The sequence below is a fragment of the Podarcis vaucheri genome, assembly GCF_965113315.1.
Source record: "Podarcis vaucheri genome assembly, chromosome: 2".
NCBI lineage: Eukaryota > Metazoa > Chordata > Lepidosauria > Squamata > Lacertidae > Podarcis > Podarcis vaucheri.
The window spans coordinates 14,974,451-14,989,324 of NC_138760.1; the positions used below are offsets into that span (position 1 = coordinate 14,974,451).

General features: G+C 45.9%; 1 protein-coding gene across 2 annotated transcripts in view; it reads left to right on the plus strand.

The window, feature by feature from the left end:
- The first annotated feature begins 6,299 nt into the window (after window positions 1-6,299).
- Window positions 6,300-14,874, plus strand: part of LOC309526390 (unconventional myosin-Ia-like) — a 60,805-nt gene continuing 52,230 nt past the window's right edge. Inside the window, exon 1 of one of the 2 annotated variants that reach the window (XM_082212415.1) lies at window positions 6,300-6,506. The gene's annotated coding sequence lies outside the window, so the exon portion shown is untranslated. Of the gene's footprint in view, window positions 6,507-6,885; window positions 6,989-14,874 lie in introns of those variants that run through there. The other variant, XM_082212416.1, reaches the window with a different exon arrangement.

Below are 14,874 nucleotides of genomic sequence, written 5' to 3' on the forward strand. Positions count from 1 at the left end.
ATGCCAGAAAAATGACACTTTAGGGTAATCCAACCTTATGTCTACTCCCATATAAGCATGTCAGTAGTTAAGATCAGCAACTGAGGTGCTCCTGCCCTTACAGGATATCAGATGGGCAGGATCAAATGCTGAGGCCTTTTCAGTGGTGGCACCAATACTATGGAATCCCCTCCTCTTGCCACTGAGAATTTTTAACATCCATTTAAGCGTTTTGACATTCATTGAAAAGACATCTTGCTTCAGCAAGCCTTTGGCTCTTGAGTATTTCTCACTTATTGTTCCTGGCTTTTAAATTTGTTGGTTCCAATTTGATTTCAAGCTGCTGCTGACTTAAGCTGTTCATTTTTTTATGATGGTTGTTACTTCTCTTTTAACTTTTTACTGTTTTAATTCTGTTAAGCGGCATAATTAAAAAACACACAACACACAAATCAGATAAAATTGAAGTGTAAATACGTACTTTTAAAACTACATTTTCCCCACCAGGAGCCTTAGCCTTGATGAGTAATTCTTTTCTGTTGCCAAGGGGCAGTGCTCCATCTGGCAATTAGTTCAAAACATGCGTCTCTTGTACTTACACAAGTTGAAAACAGCAGCCATTCTCTCAAAACAAAATTCGAACACTTATCATCTAATTTAACACTTCATTTCTTCTCCCACTGAGAAAAGTCATCCATCTCTTTTTGCCTTAATTCCCATTAAGATCATGTATATTCTAGATATATATTTCCCTTCATTTGATACTTTTCCAAAAGGTGGCGGGCATTCAAATGTCGTTGAGGAGCTTAAACCATTGTTTCAGAATTTAGATAAGAGAAGATGTCAAAGATCATTTATAGCCGTGGGGATGAATAGTAGTAATCCCCCATCCAGCAATGTCATCTTGAAATTTGTCTTTGTATCTAATCAATTTTACCTCATAAAGCACATTCCCACCCCCAAAGAATCAAGGGAACTGTCGTTTCCCCCCTCACACAGCTCCAGTTCCCAGCATGTTAACCAACTGCAGTTCCCACAATTTTGGGTGGGAAAATGTACTTCATAAAGTATGTCAGAGAGAACGAGGCCTAATTATAACACCACTGAATGGACATTGATGAAGCATGTGACAGACCTGCCAGGGCCGGCTCTGCCATGTGGCAAAGTGAGGCAACTGCCTCAGGCAGTAGATGCTGAGGGACAATGAGTAGACAGAGCTTGCAGGGCGGGAACGCGCAGCCTAAGCTAGGTGGCTGCCCTGTGATAGGAATTTTATGGTCTTAGATATATGGTAGTGTTCATAACTGCACATACATGGATCAACGCAGGAAGACCAACCTGGAGCCATTTTGATTCCTAAACTGACCAAATCCTTTCTCTGCAAGGTTAAACTGGAAAAGCCTCCCCATTGTCTCTTTCCTCACAAATCCTGTCTCAAAGATATGAATAAGGTGTGAGCCTGTGACCTGGCCCAGGAAATAAGTATTTTACCACTACAAAAGAATGGCCAGGCTCCCCAGGAAATCCAATCAAGCAACCTGCCAGACAGGAGATAAACTGTGACAGGAGAAAAACAACATTAAAATTTCTGTGATGTGGGTGGGATGTATCTAAGGGGTGGTCTTAAGTTACACCCCTTCTGTGATGTATGCATAATGTTTCTGGGGGTGGTCTTGATCTACAGGGTGGCAACTTCAAAAGTCTTTATAAGCCCTTGGACAGCAATTTTGGGGGTCCTCTTCCTCTCCTGCGTGTGAGGGGAGCACCCTGTTGCAACAGATTAATAAAGATCAAGCTTGCTAGCTGCTTTGCTTCTCAATATTCTCTGGTTGGTCTCTGTTATTCTCTCCTACCAATAGGGAACCTATGTAAGGACTCTATATGGGCTCTTGGATACCCCATAAGGGAAAAGGGCACATTTTTATTTACAACCGCCCTCAGGTGCCAGAAGCTGTCCCATTGACAGTGCCGCCTTCAGATTTATTTATTTAGTTTTATTTAGATTCATGCAGGTTACAACAGAAAGGCAAGTTAAATACAAAATCGGTTAGTGCTAAATAGGTTAGTGAGTTTCCACACAAAGAGTTTAGAACCTTTTAAAAACAACCACCCTATTGAATCTAAGATACATAATACAGCAGATGGTAAACGCCAACAAAAGATTCAATTAGATTCAGTTAGACAGCTTTTGTAACTGGGAGGTGGGGGGAGGCGCCATCTTGCTCTTTACCTCAGGCAGCAAAATACCTTGGGCTGGTTTCTCCTTCCTTCTCTCCACATGTGTGTTAATTAGCTGGCCAATGCCAAGGTAATGTCTTAAAGACTTGATGGTGCCCCAAAACTCTTTTGTTGCGTTTGCTGCGAGAGATTTGTCACATGGCTACCCCTCTTTTCATTGCTACAAAGCCAGGAAACTTTGTGTTACCACCTGCCCTGCTTTGTGAAGGGTGCCAGTTAAGAAGGGTCACTGTCAGTGTTCGTCCTTTCTGCATTTCTTTTCCTCAGACCTTGTAGGGTTTCTGTTTATAATCTCCACCCCTGCAGGGCCCGTCATATGCGTATTATACCAGCAGCTCTGCCAATGTTGTGCATCTGATGGACACCAGTTCAACAAAGCTCATACTGCCATCAATTTGTTAGCTTTTTAGGTGTCACAAGACTCTGGCAAGGCCCAGACACACACCATGGCTGTGTACACACTCGGCATCCAACACACTCCCACTTAGGGATGGCAGGATCTGCCCATTTCACTTCTCTCTGTTTCTCATTTTGCAAGAAATTCCCCCGCATATATTGCACTTCTGTACGTTATCTTCACTGATATATGCATTTGAGATTACATTTCCCCCTAATATATGCATTTGTGTAAACATTGGATGTTTACACAAAACTGGTTACACAGTTTGGATGAGTGTGAATTTAAAAGGACGGATATGTTTCGGTTCTCATATTGTTTTAGAAAATTCATAGATTTGACCTTAAGTGGCTCAAGGAGGATGTGATACCTCATCGGTGAGGGGCGCAGCTCACAGTATCTCCCATTTTTACACTCTTGTGCTTAAACACTTTTCTTTACCTCAGCCTGCCCCCTCAAACCATTTCCCCTCAGGTGCAGCCCCCCCCTTGTTTTTAGCCCATTCCTCCCCTTGGCTTTTTACCTCAGCATTTCCCGCTTCACTTGTTTTTCCCTCCATATCTCTTGGGGCACTCATTCCTTTTTTCTCTCTAACTGCAGCCTTCGCTCCTATTTATACACAGTTATATTTATTAAGTTGTGGGTGAACATATCAGACGACACAGCGATTCTTCAAACAGCTCTTGTTTATTCACAGGCCAGAACAGAACTGAACTGAAGGGTTCAGCCAGCCTGCTTATATAGAGCTCCAGTACAACGCAACTGTAACAACTTTCTGTAACTATCCAATCCCTTATTTGCACGTGTGGACCTGAGTGAAAACTATCTATAGTATCCCCCTGCTGGCCCAGGGTGAGAATTTCAGTACATAACAATATTTATAGGTCATGCTCTCTTTCCCCTTCACTTTTTACCTCAGCCTCCCCCCCCCAGCCAAGTCACCCCTCCCCCTGTCAATCTCTCTTCTCTTGCATGGCAGTCTGTACTGATGACATATGGTGGCTCTGCCTATGGGGGCCCTGTGTGCTGCCATGTGGCCCTGAAGCCCCTGATTGCTGCCTGCTGCGGAGCTTGCAAAATCCGGACCTAGCTGGGATGGGATTGTGGGGAGTACTGTGTGGAGGTGGGTGTTGTAAACAAAAATCTGCCCTTTTCCCTTATGGGGTATCTAAGAGCCCATATAGTGTCCTTACGTAGGCTCCCTATTGGTAGGAGAAAATAACAGAGGCCAACCAGAGAACATTGAGAAGCAAAGCAGCCGGTAAACCTGATCTTTATTGATCTGTGGCAACAGGGTCCTCACTCACCACACGCAGGAGGGAGGAGGAACCCAGAACAAAAGTGTGCCTGCCCTTATACAGTATAGACATTTTAAATTCCCTCCCTGGAGTCCAAGACCACCCCCAGATACATCATACCTACATCACAGAAAGGGTGGTCTACAGCAGAAATCTGAGTGCTTTGTTTACCTCCTGTCTGCCGGGTTACCTGTTTAATGGTCACTTGATTGGACTGCCTGGGGAGCCTGGCCAGTCTTTTGTAATGATAAATACTTAGTTCCTGAGCCAGGTCAAAGGCTCACACCCTATTCTATCTTAAATATGCCCTTAAGACAGGATTTGTGAAGGAAAAGACAATGGGGAGGCTTTTCTATTTTCCTTTGACCTTGCAGAGAAAACATTTGGGATCAAAAATGGTTTCAGGTCAGTCTTCCTGTGCTGATCTATGTATGTGCTTGCTTGGTATACTTATGAACATTTAACATATATCTAAGACCTCAAAATTCCTATCACAGTGGGTATGGACATCGTTGTTGAGGGCCGCCAAATAAGGCGTTGAGGGCCACTTGTGGCCTGCGGGCTGCATGTTGGACCACCCTGAACTAGCAGTAGCTGATTCACTCAGGGGTGGTGTGCCCCATTGCAACCGCTTGAGGTGATGCAGGAACATGCCTCCTCCTCATTGCCACCCCACTGCTGGTGCCTGCGTTGCACAGCAGCACCCACAAAGTGCTGGCAGCAGCGGCAGCTTCCAGAGAATTCTTACCAGAAGCGAGGTGGGTGCCTCACCCGGCCTCACGAGGAGGCCCGGGCCTGGATTCACTACTGTGGAGAACATTTCTTATGGAGGATGCTGAAATTCCTAAAAGATCAACTCAAGCAGGTCCTTCTCTCTGTGTGCAAAACTGGGAATACTACAAAACATATTTAATATGTGCAGCAATTCATTACTTATTTTCCTCTCAAGTGACACTGCGCGTTAATAAAAAGCAGCTTTTTTTTTTTGCTTTTTTTTACAATGTGGTGGAACTAGCAAAAGATGGACAACATTATGACTTAGCTCAAGGGTCACCAGTCGGTCATCTGTCCTCTAGATCAGTGTTCCCCAACCTTGGGCCTGTTGGCTTTTTGCAGTATGGTAGCGCTGCAGAGAGCTTGCTGGGGAGACCATGCATTAAAGGGACTCAAAAATAACTTAAAGAAGGTTTTAATAAGAAAAACAAAAACTCCTTTTACACTAAATATATTAACAAACAAACCAGACCCAACCACCAACCCATCCCCCAGGGTAATGGGAGAGCTAGGTGCTGCTCCTTATATACTACACCCAGATGCTGACACACCTTAATCAAATACAACTCAGCAGCACCTGCTATGTTTCACAGCTGTAAAGCTGGGTCTCGTTATCTTGCTCTGGCCCTTGCTCCGGCCCCTTAAAGACATACACATGGAGTGGAACAATGATGAACCTTTACATTTAAAGAAACCATTCAACAGGGCCTCCAGCTGTTTTTGGACTACAACTCCCATCATCCCTCGCTAGCAAGACCAGTGGTCAAGGATGATGGGAATTGTAGTCCAAAAACAGCTGGAGGCCCAAGGTTGGGGAACACTGCTCTAGATCAGGGATGGAGAGCCTGTGGAGGACCATAGCCCCACTATATGGCATCTCAAGTGCACCTTTTCATTTCTTTTCATATACAGTGGTACCTTGGGTTACATACGCTTCAGGTTACAGACTCCGCTAATCCAGAAATAGTGCTTCGGGTTAAGAACTTTGCTTCAGGATGAGAACAGAAATCGTGCTCCGGCAGCGCGGCAGCAGCAGGAGGCCCCATTAGCTAAAGTGGTGCTTCAGGTTAAGAACAGTTTCAGGTTAAGTACAGACCTCCAGAACGAATTAAGTACTTAACCCGAGGAACCACTGTAAATGAGTGACTGCCATTCTCCACTGCGGGGAGAAGTAAAGCACTCAGAACCGTGTTAAGGCCCAAACCTGCTCTCAGTCACTCACACTAGGTAGTGTGACAGAGGCCTTAGTGGGATGAGTGTCCACTGTGTCCCTATAGAAGTGTTTCCCAAACTTGGGTCTCCAGCTGTTTTTGGACTACAACTCCCATCACCCCAAGCTAGCAGGACAAGTGGTCAGAGATGATGGGAACTGTAGTTCAAAAACAGCTGGAGAACCAAAGTTTGGGAAGCACTGCTCTATAGGCACAGAGTGGACAGGCTTTTGAAATATGCAGGAGAGGCTTGCAAATCTCTACACACACACACACACACACACACACACACACACACACACCTTCCATCCATCAAATTGATGGGCACTTTGCTAGCAACATAATGATTAACCCTGTTGACTTTGCAGCCCTGTGATCTGAGAAGAGGAGGAGGAGATCCTTTGGTGGCAGGCAGTGCGGGGAGGAAGTAGGTGTGGCAGTCAGAAACTGCTGAGCGGCAAGCAGGACGGTGCAGAAGAGACAAACCATGGACAGCTCCTGCTGAGCTGGATCAACCTCCTTGCTCTTTTTGTTCTAACCCTGGGCTACGTTGGAGAAAAGGCTTGGGTGTGCGGCTGCAGAGCTGCGGGACGTCTCCCTGTTCAGGGGGTGAGTAGGAACCTGCCTTGGCATTTTCTTCACAGTGCATGGATCCCTCCCGGCCAACTTCATTCTTGCTTGCAGAGTAGGAGACTCTGCGGCTTTCCCAGGGCTTTGCACACCAGGGTGTGATACCTCTCCCCCCCCCCCGCCCCCGGCTGGTTAAATAGGAAATCTACATCCTTGAAGCATTGTTTGTTTTCTGGGCAGGCATCCTCTCTGTGTTATTACAAAAAGCAGCCCTCTCCCCTTCAGGGAGACAGCTTCTGTCTGTAGGAAATCCCCCTGTAAAGTCTGTCTTGTTCCTGATTTGGAGAGGAAATGTGCCGAAAAACTTATTCTAATCCCCACCCTTTACCCAATCTCCAGTGCTTCTTGGGAGGCATTGCCAAGACAAAGACATTTTCTTCTTTGTTTGCGGACACGGAAGTTTCAAAGAAAAACAAAACAAGAGTTGGCAGAGGAAGAAAGGAGGTGGAGAACGCAGAAAGGTATATGTTGGGGGTGGGGACACACAGGGCAGCTCTTAGAACTGGACTGTGTTTCATTTACCCCAAAGAGGGGGTTTGAGGTTCAAGCTTGCCCAAAACTCTGCTCTTTAATTTTTATTGCATAGGTACAGACCTATGCAGTTGCATGGGGGGCATGGTAAAAGCACTCTGCATGTTCCTAGAGACACATTTTATGTGGGACGCGGGTGGCGCTGTGAGTTAAACCACAGAGCCTAGGACTTGCTGATCAGAAGTCTGGCGGTTCGAATCCCCACGACGGGGTGAGCTCCCGTTGCTCAGTCCTTGCTCCTGCCAACCTAGCATTTCGAAAGCACATCAAAGTGCAAGTAGATAAATAGGTACCGCTCCGGCGGGAAGGTAAACGGCGTTTCCATGCGCTGCTCTGGTTCGCCAGGAGCAGCTTAGTCATGCTGGCCACATGACCCGGAAGCTGTACGCCGGCTCCCTCGGCCAATAAAGCGAGATGAGCGCCGCAACCCCAGAGTCAGTCACGACTGGACCTAATGGTCAGGGTCCCTTCACCTTTACCTTTACAGGCTGCAGTTGCATGGGGGGGGGCATGGTAAAAGCACTTGGCATGTTCCCAGAAACACTTTTTATTATTTTTATGGCTGCTGGATGACTTTATGGCTTCGAGACATACCTTCTCATAATGTTTGTCTCCACATGTGTTCTGCTTGTATACTTGTACGTGAGGCAAATATTACAAAAATGCCAGAAATCTCTAGCGCTCTCTCATAACATCCCCCCCCCAACCTTAAACTGAAGCAGCAATATCCCTGGAACTTTGCCTATTGGAGAATGTGCAAGACTTATTCACATACTCCTGGAATCAGCTTTGGCACTGAAAAGGGATTCTGGGGCTGAGTGCTGGCAAACCTTATACTCTAGCCCTAGATGCTGCCAGCTGAACACAGAAAGTAACGTTTTCCCACCTCTGCTGTTGGAAGATCAGTTGTAACCCAGTGAAGGGAGGGAAGAAATCTGAATTGTTTTTTAGGAGTCCTTTGCCCTGGACTCAGGGTGTTTCCAGATCCTTGATTTGGGTGAGGTTCAGTCATAAACCAGCAAAATCAGGTTGTACAATTAAAGCTAATTGTTGCCCTAGAAGGTTGGGCTTTTTGCAATAAGGAAAGTGACAGTAAAACGCACAGGAAAACATTGCTTGACACAATGTTGCCTAACCTCCCTGCAAACAGATTAGAATAAATGCTCATTAAATAGCCAAGGTCCTCTAATCTCCCTGTAAACAAATCAGGATGAATGCTCAATAAACAGGTTGTCTGGAAGCTAACTCAGTTGCAGGGGGGAGATTTTTGCAAGTAACTAATTTGCCTCCTCACGCAGGCTTAAAAAGATGAAGCAAAGCATTCTACAAATTAGGGGCCCAATAACAGCAATACTATCTCCAATTTGTAGGAATGGGCAAAGATGTCAAATCCAGTTTTCCTTGATTTCTCACTTTTCCGATCTTAGGTTCCTTTCTCCACATTTCCACATCAGTTTGAACTCTTTCTAAAGTCCTTATGAAAATTCATCAGCATTTTAGAGTGCATTTCTCCTAGTGTGATTTTTTTTGCACAATATACACATTTTTGCAAAACCATTCCCCCAATGTAATTCATTGTTGCATGTTCCTTTCTCTAATATATGCACAGTTTACCCTGGTGTGTGCATTTCTTGGCTGGAGAACTACGCTGCAAAATTTGGAGAAGTGCAAATTTTGAAGTGTGGCTGTGTTTGAGTTCACATATTGCTTCAGTAAATGCAAATTAAGTAGGTTCACCTATAGATGCAAACTCAATTAAATTTATTTCCCCAACCCTGCCAATTTGGCACAGTGGTGATACTGTATTTGTGAACGGAAACCACCACAGGGGAAAGGTGATACCAACCGTCTGGAGGCAAATGACTTGTTAAAATAGTACCAGGGGTAAATTCACCCACCAATGAATGAATGTTTATCTTTGTTGACTTCCCATCAGTCACTCCATTTCTTTGAGCAGGAAATCCTTCTCCCTGCCCCCACCCCAGTCCCTTGTCAAATATTTAGATGCCCCTGGCACCCATTGTCTGCAACCTGCTAAACATGCACTTGGCTTCTGTGACTCTTGGAGATCACTGTGACTGTGGGTTGCTAAGAGTGTGAGCACCCTGGCCTGGCAGAGATTCTCAGTGCCCCTTCCTGCATTCCAACTCACATCACTCCTGCCCATGCTGGCTAGGGGCTGACAGGAGATGAAGTCTAGCAATACCTGGTTCTCCATCCTTGCTCTAAAGAAATCCCACACCTTTCCCTTGGTTCTGACCTAACCTGGGGCTAGACGAAAGGCTTTTGCCACCTCCCCGTTCTAGACCACTCAAAATCTCACCCTTGAAGACAGGAAAATGAGCACAGGAGGAAGAGCTGAGGGGCGCCACCGCCTCCCAGAATATGCCATCCGTGGCACTCTCGTCATTCTGACTAACGGTAGGATTGGCCCTGGGCCCAGGCAGAAGACATTTGACACAAACTTGGCTAGGAGCTGAAGAGATCATAGTTCAGTGGTAGAGCATGTGCTGTGCATGCACGAGGTCCTCATGACATCTCCCCTTAAAGGATCTCATATGGTAGGGCTGGGAAAGGTGTGGGAGGCACTGTAGCACACGGTGCAAAGTACAAGGGGTGGGGAAAGCTTACCACCTGGGAAACCTAGAGTACAGTCATGAGTCAGAGTAAACCAGGGATGGGGAACCTGTGGTCTTCCAGCTGTTGTTGGACTCCAGGTCCCATCAGCCCTCAGCCAGAGTGGCCAAAGGTCAGGGATGTTGGGAGTTTGGGGTCCAGCAACATCTGGAGGGTACACGTCTTCCACCTCTCAAGTAGACCCCACTGAACTAGATGGAGGCAACGATCTGACTTGATATAATGCAGGGACGTCCAACTCCCGACAGACTGCAATCTACTTGCAGTAGAAGAAAGCTGAAGCTGGCAGTAATCTGAATTGTTGAGCTTTATTGAGCTTTTTTTTAGGAAGCCAGAGTATTATTTTTATATATATAAAGACTTGTTTGGAAGGAGATCACTGAGGGGCCAGAAGTCTGCTAGGATCTATCAGGAACACCCCACGATCTACCAGTAGATCGCAGTCTGCCTGTTGGACATGCCTAGTATAATGCAACTTCATATGTAATCCTGCCTGATTCATGGCAGTATGTCATGGCTGCCTGCTTCCTAGGTTTTGTGGAGGAAGGTGAGGGTTCTGCATGTGTTCCATTGCTTTGTCCCAGCTTCTGCCAACCTAGAAGTTTGAAAGTGCAAGTAGATAAATAGGTACCGCTGTTGCAGGAAGGAACAGCTCTGGCTTCTGTCACGGTGTCCGGTTGCTCCGTTGCGCCAGAAGCGGTTTAGTCATGCTGGCCACATGACCTGAAAAGCTGTCTGTGGACAAATGTCGGCTCCCTTGGCCTGAAGCGAGATGAGCGCCACACCTCATAGTCGCCTTTTACCTTTTTTACCTTTACCTCTGCATGTGTACTGTGGCATGCCTATAAAGTTGCACCAACTCATGCCTTATATTACTACTACTACTACTACTACTACTACTACTACTATTTTAATTTGTATACCACCCTTCATCTGAAGATCACAGGGTGACTCACAACATAAAAACACAAAATGAAACCACAAAATACATAATAGAACAAAAACAAAACAATAACATCCCCTCCCACAGACACATTTAAAAGGCCATTGGATGTTAATCAGTCAAACGCCTGGTTGAAGAGAACTGTTTTCGCCTGGCACCTAAACATATGTGATGAAGCTGTGAAGCAATCCTACTTGGGGCGAGTGCATTCCACAAATGAGGAGCCACCACAAAAAAGGCCCATACCTATGTTGCCACCCTCCGGACCTATTGTGGGGGAGGCACCCAAAGAAGGGCCTCAGTTTGTGGTCACAGGGTCCGGGTTGGTTCATAAGTATCTTCAACTTTTAAAGGTTTGGTGCAGTTCAGCTGTGAGAGGAGGCAGATAGCAGTACCATGGCTATTGCTGCATCTGGAGAACAGCAGCCGGTGGGAGCAGGAAAGAGTGTGAAGAGGAAAGAATGTTGCCACAGCTGTAGCTGGTTTGCAGGGAGAAAAGCCTATTTATTTGGGTGCTGCCATTGGTGGTTGGTTGCTGCTGGCAGGCTAGCCTTGGTAGGGCAACCCCAAAGGAGTGACCAAGGGTGTGACAAAGGCAAGGGGTATCCTCTAGGCTATTGGCTGCGGATGGGCTTGCTCCTAAGTGAGAGATTGGTGGGGATGTGAGTTAACCTGCTTTCCAAGTGCAGTGCTGGAACTCTGTCTGCGATGGTGATGAGAGCACAGAAGCAGCTCATCAAGACAAAAACAGTGTATTTTGTGATTTTGCTATTTTGCATTGTTTAACTTCCCATTTACTGTATTTATTCCATTTTTATTGTGTCTTTCTGTTTGTGTTTCCTGCTTTGGGGGTCCTTTGAGCCAGATAAACCGTAGCATAACATAACTTGCAAAGGTGCAAGCGTTTCAGTTGCAAATTGGGTACAGGTGGCTGCCTTTTTCACCCAAGTCATCATTCGTATCCTCTTTTGAACCAACCTTAATACAGTATACCAACAGAGTGAACATAAAACTGCTCGCTTCAGATATGAACTTTATTCAAGCAGGACTGATAAGGATATTGAGATTTTATGGCGGTGGTGCAGAGTCCATGGGCAGCCTTATAAATCAAAGGTGAAGGTTGGCTGTTTTATAAAGTGCAATAAATGTTGGTGGTGTTTAATTTTATTTTTTTAAAAGAAGCTGATGTTCTACTGATCTCCTGATCTTAATGACGGGGGGCCTTAACAATAGGGAACTATTATATACAGATGTAAGATTTGGTGCAAATCCAAATAGAGTTAGTGTAACCAAGATTATGGTGCTTCAGAGCAATTACTAATTTTTTAGGCACATTTAAATACTATGCCCCATTCTCAGAGGGAAAGCACTGTAGTGTAGAAGTTACTAGAGTAGAGGTTCATGTATCGTGCATGGGCAAAGTTTGCTGCCATGATTGCCTGTGACTTCACATTGAATGTACATAGCACGAACACGCCTATGCAGTTTTCATGTGTGATGATCAGCAGGTGGGTTGCATGTTACATCTTGCACAGAGCTGCTTTCCACCTAGGGGTTTTGTGAAGTGGTACCCTGTGTCATTTACACACAGCTTGTCTCTCAGTGCCCTTGTGCTGTTCTTGACTCATGCATTTTCCATTATGCACATGCTTCATTCTGCTGAGGTCGATGGAAGGGGGCATTAGATCAGCAGCTGAGCATGGGCTTTTCAGGTTCAGTCCCAGGTTCAGTCCCTGAAATCTCCAGCTAAATGGATCTCAGGTTGGGGAAGATCCCTGCTTCAGATACTCCAGAGCACTTTTTAGTTGTAAACTTGGCTTCATGGGAGATCAGTGGTCTGATTCAGGGCTTGTCCACACTTGCACTTGTCTCATGCTTGGAAAGCATAGGTCCAACTGGTTTTCTGATTGACCCGTGCTTTCTAGGCACAAGTTCGAGCCATTTCCCCCTTGGCCCACTCTTTCCCAAATGAAACCAGCTCTTAAGGTCAAAACCAACATACATACTGCATTTTTCAGTGTATAAGACTAGGGTTGTTTTTTTAAACCAAAAAATTAGGTTTAAAATTGGGGCTCTTATACACAGGACATGCTGAGGGGTGTTTTCTTAATTTGGAGTCCCCCAAAATAGGGGGTGTCTTATACATGGGGCGTCTTCAGCGGCGTAGCGTGGGTTGTCAGCACCCGGGGCAAGGCAAATAATTTGCGCCCCCTAACCCGGGGCAAGGCAAGTGATTTGCGCCCCCTAACCCCTAACCTGCTGCCGCTGCCAGCTTCTTCTTGCTGCTGCCTGGTCTGGTCTGGTGTGGTTCTCTCCCGCACTCAGCGCTGCGCTGGGCGGCCGCTGCACTGTCCCTCCCCCAGATAGTCCCTTGCTCTCTCTCCGCACTGCACGCCTGGCACCCACCCCCTCCACAGTGGGCAGCGACCCAGCGGCTTGGCTCGGATTCGCACAGCCAGCACTGCAGTGAGAGAGAGAGAGTGAGTCAGGTAGGGGCAGAGAGCTGCGAGTGCGAGCGCGCCCCCCAGATGTTGCACCCGGTGCGGCCGGCCCCCCTGCACCCCCCACGCTACGTCTTATACACCGAAAAATATGGTACTTTGTACAGCTAAATAAATTAATAAACTACTCCTCCTCAATAGGCATTCTTCTTCTCCCATGCCACCTCTCATATCACGAATTAAGCTCTATGAGTAAAAAGAAAGAAAAGAAAAACAGAATAATCCTGGATGTACTTTTTGATACTACCATTCAAGATATATCAGATGGGTTCAGAGGAGGACAACCAAGTGCAGTAATTGTTTGGAATGCAAAAGCCGCTGGGAAATTCAGAAGGGACAGATAATGTTCCACCATCTGGGAAAGGAGTTAACTTTTCCAATAGTATAGACTGCTGCAGTCTGAAGCACAACCACTAATTGTTTTCTGTCAACACTGAGGGCAAAGCAAAGATGGGCTTAAATTAAAGGAAGACAAGATTTCCTACCCATAAGAATACCTGGGAATTGGGACAAGTTGCCGGAGGAAGTTCTGGTTTTCACCCTTAGATGATATGTTATAAATAGGCTGAATGAAACAGCTAACAGGAATACTTGGGGGCAAACAACATGAGCAGCAGACACTGACACAAACAATCCCTACTCCTCCCCCATTGATCAGAAGTGTGCCCTCCTGAAGCTCTTTTTCATTTAAATGCGACTGTTTGTGAGGAAAGTAGTTCTCTTCTCATCCAAAGTAGCCTTTGTGAAGCGGAAATACAAATGTCAAGATAGATTTTTGTGGAACTTCCTACAAATGCGACATTGTTTCAGTGTATTTGAGTCCCTCATTATCAAAAGAATAGTTTAAAAATTAATACAGTGGTACCTCTGGTTACAGATGCTTCAGGTTACAGACTCTGCTAACCCAGAAATAGTACCTCAGGTTAAGAACTTTGCTTCAGGATGAGAACAGAAATCGCGCGGTGGCGGTGCGGCGGCAGTGGGAGGCCCCATTAGCTAAAGTGGTACCTCAGGTTAAGAACAGTTTCAGGTAAAGAACAGACCTCCAGAACGAAGTTCTTAACCCGAGGTACCACTGTAAATGTCAACAAGTGGGATCTGCAACAAAATGTTGCAGCACTGTTTAGTGTTCCATCTTCTCCAGGATACTCTGTTCCATCACCCAGTGTTCCTCTTACCCACTCCCCAAACAGTTAGCAATGAGCACATTTGGGGTGTGCACACATTCCCATTGACCCTGCATGTGGTGTGTTCCCACCAATGGTTTGAGAAGTGGTGTGTCCACACATCCTAAACTGCAAGCCACAGCTGCTCTGTCACTTTTTATGAAGTTCTACATTCTGATGTGTTTTCTTCCAAACCAGCTTCAATCAGAATTGGAAACCACCACCCCAACAACATCTGGAGCTGGAGAGCACCACATTTGCCGCTCCTGAATCGTTGTTATGTATATTATTTTCCTTCGAACAAAGCAGGGCTGGGGAATCTCTGTCCCTCCAGATGTTATTGGACTCCCATTAGCCCCAGCACGGCCAGTGGTCAGGCATGATGGGAACTGTAGTCCAACAACATCTGAAGGGCCAAATGTTCCCTAGCCTTGGGTTGGTGTATTTTACTTAGACAAGGGAGGCCTGGGTTTGAATCCCTGTGGTCTTACAAGAAACAATGGGTAATAGCCAACATTTGCCATACTTAGAGTGTACACACTGAAATCAATGGGATCAGTGAGTATGAC